The sequence below is a fragment of the Bombina bombina genome, chromosome 9 (genome assembly GCF_027579735.1).
Source record: "Bombina bombina isolate aBomBom1 chromosome 9, aBomBom1.pri, whole genome shotgun sequence".
In the NCBI taxonomy this organism is placed as follows: Eukaryota; Metazoa; Chordata; class Amphibia; order Anura; family Bombinatoridae; genus Bombina; species Bombina bombina.
In genome coordinates this window covers 94241375-94254235 of record NC_069507.1, presented here as the reverse complement: position 1 = coordinate 94254235, position 12861 = coordinate 94241375, and the positions used below count along the sequence as shown (strand labels likewise).

The 12861-nt window shown below is 39.3% G+C and overlaps 1 protein-coding gene across 1 annotated transcript in view; it reads left to right on the top strand.

Moving 5' to 3' along the window:
* RTKN2 (rhotekin 2) overlaps positions 1–12861 on the top strand; it is a 324918-nt gene that overhangs the window by 129908 nt on the left and 182149 nt on the right. The gene's annotated exons all lie outside the window — the stretch shown is intronic.

Below are 12861 nucleotides of genomic sequence, written 5' to 3'. Positions count from 1 at the left end.
GTTCTTCAACCTGGCTTATGTGTTTCCACCGTATCCTCTGCTCCCTCGACTGATTGCCAAAATCAAGCAGGAGAGAGCATCAGTGATTCTGATAGCGCCTGCGTAGCCACGCAGGACCTAGTATGCAGACCTAGTGGACATATCATCCTTTCCACCATGGACTCTGCCTCTGAGGCAGGACCTTCTAATACAAGGTCCTTTCAATCATCCAAATCTAATTTCTCTGAGACTGACTGCATGGAGATTGAACGCTTGATTCTATCAAGGCGTGGCTTCTCAGAGTCAGTCATTGATACCTTAATACAGGCACGAAAGCCTGTCACCAGGAAAATCTACCATAAGATATGGCGTAAATATCTTTATTGGTGTGAATCCAAGAATTACTCATGGAGTAAGGTTAGGATTCCTAGGATATTGTCCTTTCTCCAAGAGGGTTTGGACAAAGGATTATCAGCTAGTTCTTTGAAAGGACAGATTTCTGCTCTGTCTATTCTTTTGCACAAGCGTCTGGCAGAGGTTCCAGACGTCCAGGCATTTTGTCAGGCTTTGGTTAGAATTAAGCCTGTGTTTAAAACTGTTGCTCCCCTGTGGAGCTTAAACTTGGTTCTTAAAGTTCTTCAAGGAGTTCCGTTTGAACCCCTTCATTCCATTGATATTAAACTTTTATCTTGGAAAGTTCTGTTTTTGATGGCTATTTCCTCGGCTCGAAGAGTCACTGAGCTATCTGCCTTACAATGTGATTCTCCTTATCTGATTTTTCATGCAGATAAGGTAGTTCTGCGTATCAAACCTGGGTTTTTACCTAAGGTGGTTTCTAACAAGAATATCAATCAAGAGATTGTTGTTCCATCATTGTGTCCTAATCCTTCTTCAAGGAAGGAACGTCTTTTACATAATCTGGACGTAGTCCGTGCCTTGAAGTTTTACTTACAAGCTACTAAAGATTTTCGCCAAACATCTTCCCTGTTTGTCGTTTACTCTGGACAGAGGAGAGGTCAAAAAGCTTCGGCAACCTCTTTCATTTTGGCTTCGGAGCATAATTCGCTTAGCCTATGAGACTGCTGGACAGCAGCCCCCTGAAAGGATTACAGCTCATTCTACTAGAGCTGTGGCTTCCACCTGGGCCTTTAAAAATGAGGCCTCTGTTGAACAGATTTGCAAGGCTGCGACTTGGTCTTCGCTTCACACCTTTTCAAAATTTTACAAATTTGATACTTTTGCTTCTTCGGAGGCTGTTTTTGGGAGAAAGGTTCTTCAGGCAGTGGTTCCTTCCGATTAATCCTGCCTTGTCCCTCCCATCATCCGTGTACTTTAGCTTTGGTATTGGTATCCCATAAGCAATGGATGATCCGTGGACTGGATACACTTAACAAGAGAAAACATAATTTATGCTTACCGGATAAATTTATTTCTCTTGTAGTGTATCCAGTCCACGGCCCGCCCTGTCCTTTTAAGGCAGATCTAAATTTTAATTAAACTACAGTCACCACTGCACCCTATGGTTTCTCCTTTCTCGTCTTGTTTCGGTCGAATGACTGGATATGGCAGTGAGGGGAGGAGCTATATAGCAGCTCTGCTGTGGGTGATCCTCTTGCAACTTCCTGTTGGGAAGGAGAATATCCCATAAGTAATGGATGATCCGTGGACTGGATATGCTACAAGAGAAATAAATTTATCAGGTAAGCATAAATTATGTTTTCTCTTTATATAATTCATGAATGTATTTGCGTAATTCGGGGCGACGTTGGAACCCATGGCAGTTCCTTGTAGTTGGAGGAAATAATCATCCTGAAACAGGAAATAATTATTATACAATATAATTGATAACAATTGTATAAAAAAGGAAATTTGCATCTGGTTATATTTATTGTCAGATGTTAGTATGGAATACACTGCATCAATACCACTGGTATGTGTAATGTTGGTATATAAGCTTTCAACGTCTAAGCTGAACATAATAAATTTAGTAGTGGGAATATCCAGGGAATTAAGCTTAAGGAGAAAATCTCCTGTATCTTTAATAAATGAATGTGAAGTCTCTACATAGGGGCGGAGAATTCTATCAAGAAAAATAGAAATATTAGTAAATATGGAGTAAGCAGATATAGGCCCTAAAATTAAAACTGGTTTACGCTATATAAGAACAAAAAACCAAGGTTGTTATCCTTGCTTAGGTTGCTCATGCTGTAGCAATATGACCAAAGGCCCTATATTTTATCACCCCCACACTGGTAAAAAATATTCTATAAAAGTTTTTTTTACCTGTTTAACTACCTATATCATTTATATGATTAAGTGTCCATGTGGGGGTGTTTATATAGGAGAGTCCACCAGATCTGCCAAAGATAGGATTACAGAACACAAAAGTAATATACGAACAGGTAATTTAAAAGCCTTATTAGCTAATCATTTTTTGAAAGCTGGTCATTCGATCAGCCAATTAAAATGTCAAATTATTGACCATATTGCAGTACCCTGTAGAGGGGGTAATAGGGAACTTCGGTTGAAACAGAGAGAATCCTTTTGGATTTATGAATTAAAATCCCTTGAACCTAAAGGCCTAAATAGAGATTGGGATTTAGCTGTATTTTTGTAACCCCAAGTGTGGGTGTTAAAGCTAAGATTCTTAATATAGAATGTGTCAAAATAATTGTGCTCCTATTAGTCAGAACATGTAGCCTTAATATTTTATTAAACATGACTTATGTATTTAATATGTTATAAAATTGTGTGTAATATGGATTGTATACTGCTACATTGGTAATGAAGGTGTTAATAGATAAACTGAATTGTAGCGCCACCTAGTGGTAAATAGGTATATAAGTCACAATGTTTTGTTTGTTTGGCATGGCATGAATAAGGGATAGCATCCTGAAACGTTGCTGTTCTGTTTGTCTCTGTAACTTTATAATAAAAGTTATTTGCTGTCACTTCCACCTTTTGTTCCTGTTATTATACTTAGGGCCCTTGGTAGTGGCCCTGGAGTGACGTGCAATCTCTCTGTTGAGTGCTGGGATTCCTTGGATATATTTAATTCTGGTTAGAGCCTGACAAAAAGACTGAACATCTGGAACATCTGCCAAACGTTTTTGTGGCAAGATTGATAAAGCAGAAATCTGTCTCTTTAAGGAACTCACTGATAACCCTTTCTCCAATCCTTCTTGGAGAAAAGACAGAATCCTGGGAATCCTAACTCTACTCCATGAGTAGCCCTTAGATTTCCACCAAGAAAGATATTTACGCCAAATCTTATGATAGATCTTCCTAATGACAGGCTTACGTGCCTGTATCAAAGTATCAATGACCGAATCTGAGAATCCCCGCTTAGATAAAATCAAGCGTTCAATCTCCAAGCAGTCAGCTGCAGAGAATTTAGATTTGGATGTTGGAAAGGTCCTTGAATTAGAAGGTCCTGTCTCAATGGAAGTTTCCACGGTGGCAAAGAGGACATGTCCACTAGATCCGCATACCAAGTTCTGCATGGCCACGCAGGCGCGATCAGAATGAATGAAGCTCTCTCCTGTTTGATCCGAGCAATCATGCGTGGAAGGAGAGGAAACGGTGGAAACACATAAGCTAGGCTGAACGACCAAGGCATCTATCATTTCGGCCTGAGGATCCCTCGACCTGGATCCGTATCTTGGAAGCTTGGCATTCTGTCGAGATGCCATCAGATCCAATTTCCGGTCTGCCCCATCGAAGAATCAGTGAGGCAAACACCTCCGGGTGGAGTTCCCACTCCCCCGGATGAAAAGTCTGTCGACTTAGAAAATCCGCTTCCCAGTTCTCTACTCCTGGGATGTAGATTGCCGACAGATAACAAGAGTGGGCCTCCGCCCATCACATTATATTGGATACTTCTGTCATCACCAAGGAACTCCTCGTTCCCCCCTGATCATTGATATAAGCCACAGTCGTGATATTGTCCGACTGGAATCTGATGAATTTGGCCGAAGCCAACTGAGGCCATGCCTGAAGCGCATTGAATATTGCTCTCAATTCCAGAATATTGATTGGAAGTAGAGACTCCACCTGAGTCCATACACCCTGAGCCTTCAGGGAATTCCAGACTGCACCCCAGCCCAGTAGGCTGGCGTCCGTTGTCACTATCACCCACGAGGGTCTGCGGAAACACGTCCCCTGGGACAGATGATCCGGCGACAACCACCAAAGAAAAGAATCTCTGGTCTCTTGATCCAAATTTATCTGAGGAGATAAATTTGCATAATCCCAATTCCACTGTCCGAGCATGCACAGCTGCAGTGGTCTGAGATGAAAACGAGCAAACGGAATGATGTCCATTGCCGCTACCATTAATCCAATTACCTCCATACACTGAGCCGCTGATGGCCGAGGATTGAACTGAAGGACTCGGCAAGTATTTAGAATTTTTTATTTTCTGATCTCCGTCAGAAATATTTTCATGTCTACAGAGTCTATCAGAGTTCCCAAGAAGGGAACCCTTGTCCGTGGAACTAGTGAACTCTTTTCTAGGTTCACCTTCCATCCGTGAGTTCTCAGAAAGGACAACACTGTGTCTGTATGAGATTTTGTCAGATGATAAGTTGACGCCTGAATAAGAATATTGTCCAGATAAAGCGCCACTGCAATGCCCCGCGGTCTGAGAACCGCCAGAAGGGACCCTAGAACCTTTGTGAAGATCCTGGGTGCTGTGGCCAACCCGAAGGGAAGAGCCACAAACTGAAAATGTTTGTCCAGGAAGGCAAACCTTAGGAACTGATGATGATCTTTGTGAATCGGAATATGAAGGTATGCGTCCTTCAAATCCACGGTAGTCATATTTTGTTTAGACTTTTGAGATCTAAAATAGGTCTGAATGTTCCCTCTTTTTTCGGAACCATGAAAAGATTTGAGTAAAAACCCTGTCCCTGTTCTAGTCTTGGAACGGGACGAATTACTCCCGTAGAGGAGAGGTCTTTTACACAACGTAAGAACGCCTCTCTTTTTATCTGGTCTACAGATAATCGTGAAAGAAGAAATCTCCCTCTTGGGAGAAAATCCTTGAATTCCAGTTGATACACATGGTTCACAATTTCCAGTGCCCAGGGGTCCTGAACATCTCTCGCCCAAGCCTGGGCAAAGAAAGAAAGTCTGCCCCCTACTAGATCCGGTCCCGGATCGGGGGCCGCCCCTTCATGCTGTCTTTATAGCAGCAGCGGGCTTCTTGGGTTGTTTACCTTTGTTCCAAGCCTGGTTGGGTCTCCAGACGGACTTGGACTGAGCAAAATTCCCTTCCTGCCTTGTGGAGGAAGAGGAAGCAGAGGGTACTCCTTTAAAATTTCAAAAGGAATGAAAATTATTTTGTTTACCCCTCATCTTAACAGACTTATCCTGAGGTAAGGCGTGACCTTTACCTCCAGTAATATCAGAAAAGATTTCCTTCAACTGAGGCCCGAATAGGGTCTTACCCTTGAAAGGAATATCTAAGAGCTTAGATTTGGATGACACATCAGCAGACCATGATTTTAACCATAACGCTCTACGCGCTAAAATGGCAAATCCTGCATTTTTCGCCGCCAACTTAGCAATTTGAAAGGTGGCATCTGTAATAAAAGAATTAGCTAGCTTGAGAGCCTTAATTCTATCCAAAATGTCCTCTAAAGGGGTCTCAACCTTCATAGACTCTTCTAGAGCATCAAACCAAAAAGCTGCTGCAGTAGTAACCAGAACAATGCAAGCTGTTGGTTGTAAAAGGAAACCCTAATGAATAAATAATTTCTTTAGAAGACCCTCTAACTTCTTATCCATAGGGTCTTTGAAAGCACAACTGTCTTCAATAGGTATAGTTGTACGCTTAGCCAGGGTAGAAATAGCTCCCTCCACCTTAGGGACCGACTGCCAAGAGTCCTGAATGGTGTCTGATTTGGGATACATTTTCTTGAAATTAGGAGGAGGAGAGAACGGTATTCCCGGTCTGTCCCATTCCTTTTTTATAATTTACGAAATTCTTTTAGGAACCCGTAAAACATCAGTGTAAGTAGGTACCTCTAGATATTTGTCCATTTTACACAATTTCTCTGGTGGAATTACAATAGGGTCACAATCATCCAGAGTCGCTAAAACCTCCCGAAGTAACAGGCGGAGGTGGTCAAGCTTAAATTTAAAGGACATAATGTCCGAATCTGTCTGAGGTAACATATTTCCTGGGTCTGAAAGTTCTCCCTCAGACAACAATTCCCTGACCCCCAACTCAGAGCCCTGTGAGGGTACATCAGAAATAGCCAACAAAGTATCAGAGGATTCAATATTCACATTAATACCTGATCTACTGCGTTTACCCTGTAACACTGGTAACTTGGATAATACCTCTGTTAGGGTAGTTGACATAACTGCAGCCATATCCTGCAGAGTAAAAGAATTAGACGCACTTGAGGTACTTGCTTGTGTGGGCGTTAAAGGTTGAGACACTTGGGGAGAATTAGATGGCATATCCTGATTCTCTTCAGACTGAGAATCATCCTTAGGCACACTTTCTTTACCAAAAATATGCTTTTTACATTGTAAGGCCCTTTCAGTACAAGTGGTACACAAAGTAAGAGGGGGTTCCACAATGGCTTCTAAACACATAGAACAATTAGTTTCCTCAATGTCAGACATGTTGAACAGACTAGTAATAACCACAATAGTTGTAAATCACCTCTTTTATTGATTCAAAACAACTTTTAGAAAAAAGTGTACTGCGCCTTTAAGAAATAAAAAGCGCACAATTTTTTTCAAACTGCCTAAAACTTTAAAAAAACGCTACACAATTAAATATGATTCAGTTGGCCAAAAATTATTGCACCCTATAAGTAAAAGGTGAATTTACCCTCTTTTAACCAAAAAATATATCTTAACAGAAAAAACGACCCCTGCACCTCGCCACAGCTCTGCTGTGGCACCTACCTGCCCCCAGTGTACTGCAAAATGACTCGACAACGATCCGGTGAACAGAACACAAGTTTAGGCCCCACCAGAGCTAATGTCTGCTGCCTTCTCAGTCAGAGTAAACTGCGCGTCTGAGCGTGCGAAATAGGACGTCGTCCTAACAGTCTGTTTAACCGCATGGGAAGCGGTTTGAAAAATAAGCCATGTGGTCCCCTTAAAATATTTTAATAAAAACTGCAGCCCTACTGACTCTGGAATAAAATATAAAATGTCAAGCTGCCTCTCCCAGTGTCCAGCCCAATACAGTGTCAAAGCAATATGTATAAACACCGGATTTTCAGTAACACCCTCAGTATACAGGTCTACTGCTTACCCCTTCCCTTGCAGGGAAAAATATCAGCCAGTTCTGATATACCAAGTCTCCTCAGAAATAAAAGACTGAACATACCTCAATGCTGCTTGTAGCATGACACCGTTCTCCACACTGAAGATTTCTCTTCAGAAGCTCTGTGGGAACCAACATGGATCTTAGTTACATCTGCTAAGATCATCAACCTCAGGGCAGAAATCTTCTTCATACCAAATCTCCCTGAGGAAAATAGTACTCACCGGTACCATTTAAAATAAAAAACTTCTTGATTGAAGAATCTAAAACTAACACCTCACTTTACCTCTTCCTATTACTAACACACGCAAAGAGAATGACTGGGGGTGGAGGGAAGGGAGGAGCTATATATACAGTTCTGCTGTGGTGCTCTTTGCCACTTCCTGTTAGCAGGAGGTTAATATCCCACAAGTAAGGATGAAATCCGTCGACTCGTCGTATCTAGTAGAAGAAAGCTTTGTTTTTGAGGAGTAAGTGCATTTTAATTGTAAGAACATGACACATTACAGTTGTTTAAAATTATTTCTTTATTGTACAGTTTTATAGTCATTTAAATGAAGCAGAGTTGCATAATTAAAGGGACACTCAGGTTAAATTACATTTTCATGATTCAGATGCAGCATGTAATTTTAAACAACTTTCCAATTTACTTCCATTAAAAAAAAATGTGCGCAGTCTTTTATATTTACACTTTTTGAGTCACCAGATCCTACTGAGCATGTGCAAGAATTCACAGACTATACGTATATGCATTTGTGATTGGCTGATTGCTATCACATGGTGCAAGGGGAGTGGAAATATACATAACTTTGAAATTTCTTATAAAAAAATCTACTACTCATTTGAAGTTCAGACTAAGTGCTATTGCATTGTCTTGTTATCTTGCATTTGTTGGTTATGCAAATCTAATATGTTGACTGGTCCTTTAACAAGTGCAAAACAAAAAGACAAAAGCACTTATTCTGAATTGTAAATTAGATTTTTTTTTTCTGTCCAAATTTAAAAATTTACTTAAATTTTTCATCTCCCTGTATCATGTGACAGCCATTAACCAATCACAGTCTCATGTACACACTGTGAGCTCTTGTACATGCTCAGTATTAGGTGGTGCCTCATAGGAGGAAATTCTCTTCAAAATGCATGTTTGATCTCAAAATTAAACTTTTACGATTCAGATAGGTGTCCCTTTATCATAATATTGATATAACTCTAGATTAGTAGGAAAAATTTATCTGTACTTAAAATATGTAAATGTGTGTGTTGTGTGCATACCTTCTTAATGATTTGTATTGGCTGATAAGGGCATTTCACACATCTCTATTGGAGGAGTGGGACAAGCCTATGTAAAGCTAACAAGAGAACAAAGGTTTATTCAAGAAAGAGATTTATTTTTTTCCCCATAAACCAAAAACCTTAATTATTGATTAAATTCCTTCTTTTTAAATTAAACAAAAACAAATAAGTACCATGTTTAACCCTTTCCTGACAGTACTTATTTGCCTACATCGGAACAAAGTTCTGATGTAATAAATAAGTAAAAATTGAAATCACTTGATTGTTGCATGAGTTCAATGATGGGATCGGGTCACAGGGAGTGCCAATAACGCTAGGCACACCCTCCAGCCCGCGATCCCATTTAGGAAGCTGCTATAGCTTCAGTACAGCAAAACGACTAGGACAATCCATGCCGTCCTAACTGCGCTAAAGCCGGTTAGGACAGCATGGAACTTCCTTATGGGGGAGGGGGGGGAGTTTGTGATATATATATATATATATATATATATATATATATATGTATCAAAGGACAAACAGCGCTTATAGATTTTCTTACAAACTGTATATATTATAGAGTCTCGACAGTGTTGGTAGGTAAAAGTAGATAAGAGGAAAGGAATATATCTATATGGTTGTACGCTTGTATATTAAAGTCTTAGATGAAATATGAAGATCCAGGTGTAGTGTAGGAGTATTAGATACCCTTACCAAAAGTTACCTCAATCCTATGAGGTAAGTTTGCCGCATTGGAGGATGTATCTGATGATTGGATGAGTCCCAGGTATTCTGATCTGTATAGTTTCGCTGCCTCTTGGAGTAGAATGGGATGTGGGTTCCCTTTGTGCTGGTTTTCTTAGAAAACTTCCTGGGCTTGTTGCCTCTTGGAGCTTGGTTCTCTTGTCTTGGTATGAACTTTCTCGTCCAGGTATATACCCAAAAAGACAGAAAACAGCAAAGATAGTGTAATACCGTTTTATTCAATAATAATATAAAAAAGTAACATATATCACACTCACATTTTATGTCCTCACTGATATGAGGTATTGTTACAGCACATAGATTTAGAGGTGGATTCACAGGTGGTTATGTCCCAAGCCAGTCAGAAAATAAAGTCAGTATTCCTTAGATGTCACAAGCAGTGATTACAGCCGAGTAAGGATGTAGCCAGGAATTTATCCGGTTAATATCGCTAATTAGGTCAGTGACTGTAAAGGGCTGGTCTGTTTATATATTCAGATATGTCCAGTGTCTTTATACATGTCACACCATCAGCAGATGGCCAGATACACGATATTAATACAGTTATTATCGATGCTGCATGTGCAGATGGATTAGTATGGTACCAGTCTGGCAGGTCAGGCAGTATACGATGTTAATGGCAGTTAGTAGCAGTTAATAACAGATCAAAAGCTCAGTTCGTACATAAAATGCCAGCTTAAAAAACCAAACAGTTTAAAAGCAGTTTAAAAGATAATAAAAAAGGTAAGTAGTGTTACCCTAAATGCAATACCCTAACGCGTTTCAAAGGTTTATATCTCCTTCTTCCTCAGAGGGGTTTGTTGTAATTGAGGCATGTGTATAGCTCTATTTATACCCACAGGGCGGCGGCACGCCCAGATGTAGGTAGAATCCTATTGGTTCATGTGACCTAGTGTCATATAATTGTACTAGTGTTGTGCGAAGTGTAGCCGTATATATAATAGACATTAAAAAGGTACCTTAGGCTTAGACTTATGCATATGTATAATATCAGTTGCCTTTTTATCCCGGATTTGCTGCTATTTGAATTCGGCGGTTCTATTTTCCATACGGATGACGTCATACGTGGACGCCTTAGCTTCTAAACGTGTCTCGCTGCCTTCTGGGAAATGTAGTTGATTTCATATCCCCCAGGATGGCGTAATGGGATATTTTGAGCCCTGATGTCTCGGCTACTATGCACTACCCTAAGCCTGCTGGGACTTGTAGTCAAATACAAGTCCCAAAGATATACCTAATACGATAATAAAATAATATAATAGTATAATCATCAGTGCTTAGCGGGTTCTTAGAGATATCTAAATGTTTTCACATAAGGGTATCTTAGTTTTAAAGAGTATATGTCATTTCTCATAGCTCATTATCGAGATTAGCTGCTGAATATGTTACAGAACTAACACTGTGATTTTAAATATATCTTCATATATTCAGGAGTTAATATTACTAGTTTTCCAGTTTCCACTTATGTATCTAGTGTTACAAATGAATTTGACTGAGGATAATATATAGACTCATTTAGTTGTAGCGAATATTCCCTTTTGTATAGAATGGTAGACTGAATATTATAAATACTAGTGTAGTGGTAAGTTGTGAGAGCAAGTATTCATATTGTTATATTGGAATAATGTATTGATATATTGAAAGATAATTTTTATTTTATTTAATGTGATATTTGTAATGTTATAGCTAAATATACTATGTTTCTTTGGTCTAAAGAAACATAGTGTATCAAATCACTTCAGATTAAAACATAATCTTGATCCTACATGCCTCAGAGGCACTATACTCGAACATGTTAGAGAAGCCCCAGAAGGTATTAGTAGAGAGTTATATCTGAGACGAAGGGAAATCCTCTGGATTCACAAATTAGGAACCATGACTCCTAAGGGTCTGAACAGAGATATAGATATAGCTGCATATCTCGAATAATAATAGCTATATCCCCTCAGTATATTTAGCTATAACATTACAAATATCACATTAAATAAAATAAATAAATTATCTTTCAATATATCAATACATTATTCCAATATAACAATATGAATACTTGCTCTCACAACTTACCACTACACTAGTATTTATAATATTCAGTCTACCATTCTATACAAAAGGGAATATTCGCTACAACTAAATGAGTCTATATATTATCCTCAGTCAAATTCATTTGTAACACTAGATACATAAGTGGAAACTGGAAAACTAGTAATATTAACTCCTGAATATATGAAGATATATTTAAAATCACAGTGTTAGTTCTGTAACATATTCAGCAGCTAATCTCGATAATGAGCTATGAGAAATGACATATACTCTTTAAAACTAAGATACCCTTATGTGAAAACATTTAGATATCTCTAAGAACCCGCTAAGCACTGATGATTATACTATTATATTATTTTATTATCGTATTAGGTATATCTTTGGGACTTGTATTTGACTACAAGTCCCAGCAGGCTTAGGGTAGTGCATAGTAGCCGAGACATCAGGGCTCAAAATATCCCATTACGCCATTCTGGGGGATATGAAATCAACTACATTTCCCAGAAGGCAGCGAGACACGTTTAGAAGCTAAGGCGTCCACGTATGACGTCATCCGTATGGAAAATAGAACCGCCGAATTCAAATAGCGGCAAATCCGGGATAAAAAGGCAACTGATATTATACATATGCATAAGTCTAAGCCTAAGGTACTTTTTTAATGTCTATTATATATACGGCTACACTTCGCACAACACTAGTACAATTATATGACACTAGGTCACATGAACCAATAGGATTCTACCTACATCTGGGCGTGCCGCCGCCCTGTGGGTATAAATAGAGCTATACACATGCCTCAATTACAACAAACCCCTCTGAGGAAGAAGGAGATATAAACCTTTGAAACGCGTTAGGGTATTGCATTTAGGGTAACACTACTTACCTTTTTTATTATCTTTTAAACTGCTTTTAAACTGTTTGGTTTTTTAAGCTGGCATTTTATGTACGAACTGAGCTTTTGATCTGTTATTAACTGCTACTAACTGCCATTAACATCGTATACTGCCTGACCTGCCAGACTGGTACCATACTAATCCATCTGCACATGCAGCATCGATAATAACTGTATTAATATCGTGTATCTGGCCATCTGCTGATGGTGTGACATGTATAAAGACACTGGACATATCTGAATATATAAACAGACCAGCCCTTTACAGTCACTGACCTAATTAGCGATATTAACCGGATAAATTCCTGGCTACATCCGTACTCGGCTGTAATCACTGCTTGTGACATCTAAGGAATACTGACTTTATTTTCTGACTGGCTTGGGACATAACCACCTGTGAATCCACCTCTAAATCTATGTGCTGTAACAATACCTCATATCAGTGAGGACATAAAATGTGAGTGTGATATATGTTACTTTTTTATATTATTATTGAATAAAACGGTATTACACTATCTTTGCTGTTTTCTGTCTTTTTGGGTATATACCTGGACGAGAAAGTTCATACCAAGACAAGAGAACCAAGCTCCAAGAGGCAACAAGCCCAGAAAAGAAAACCAGC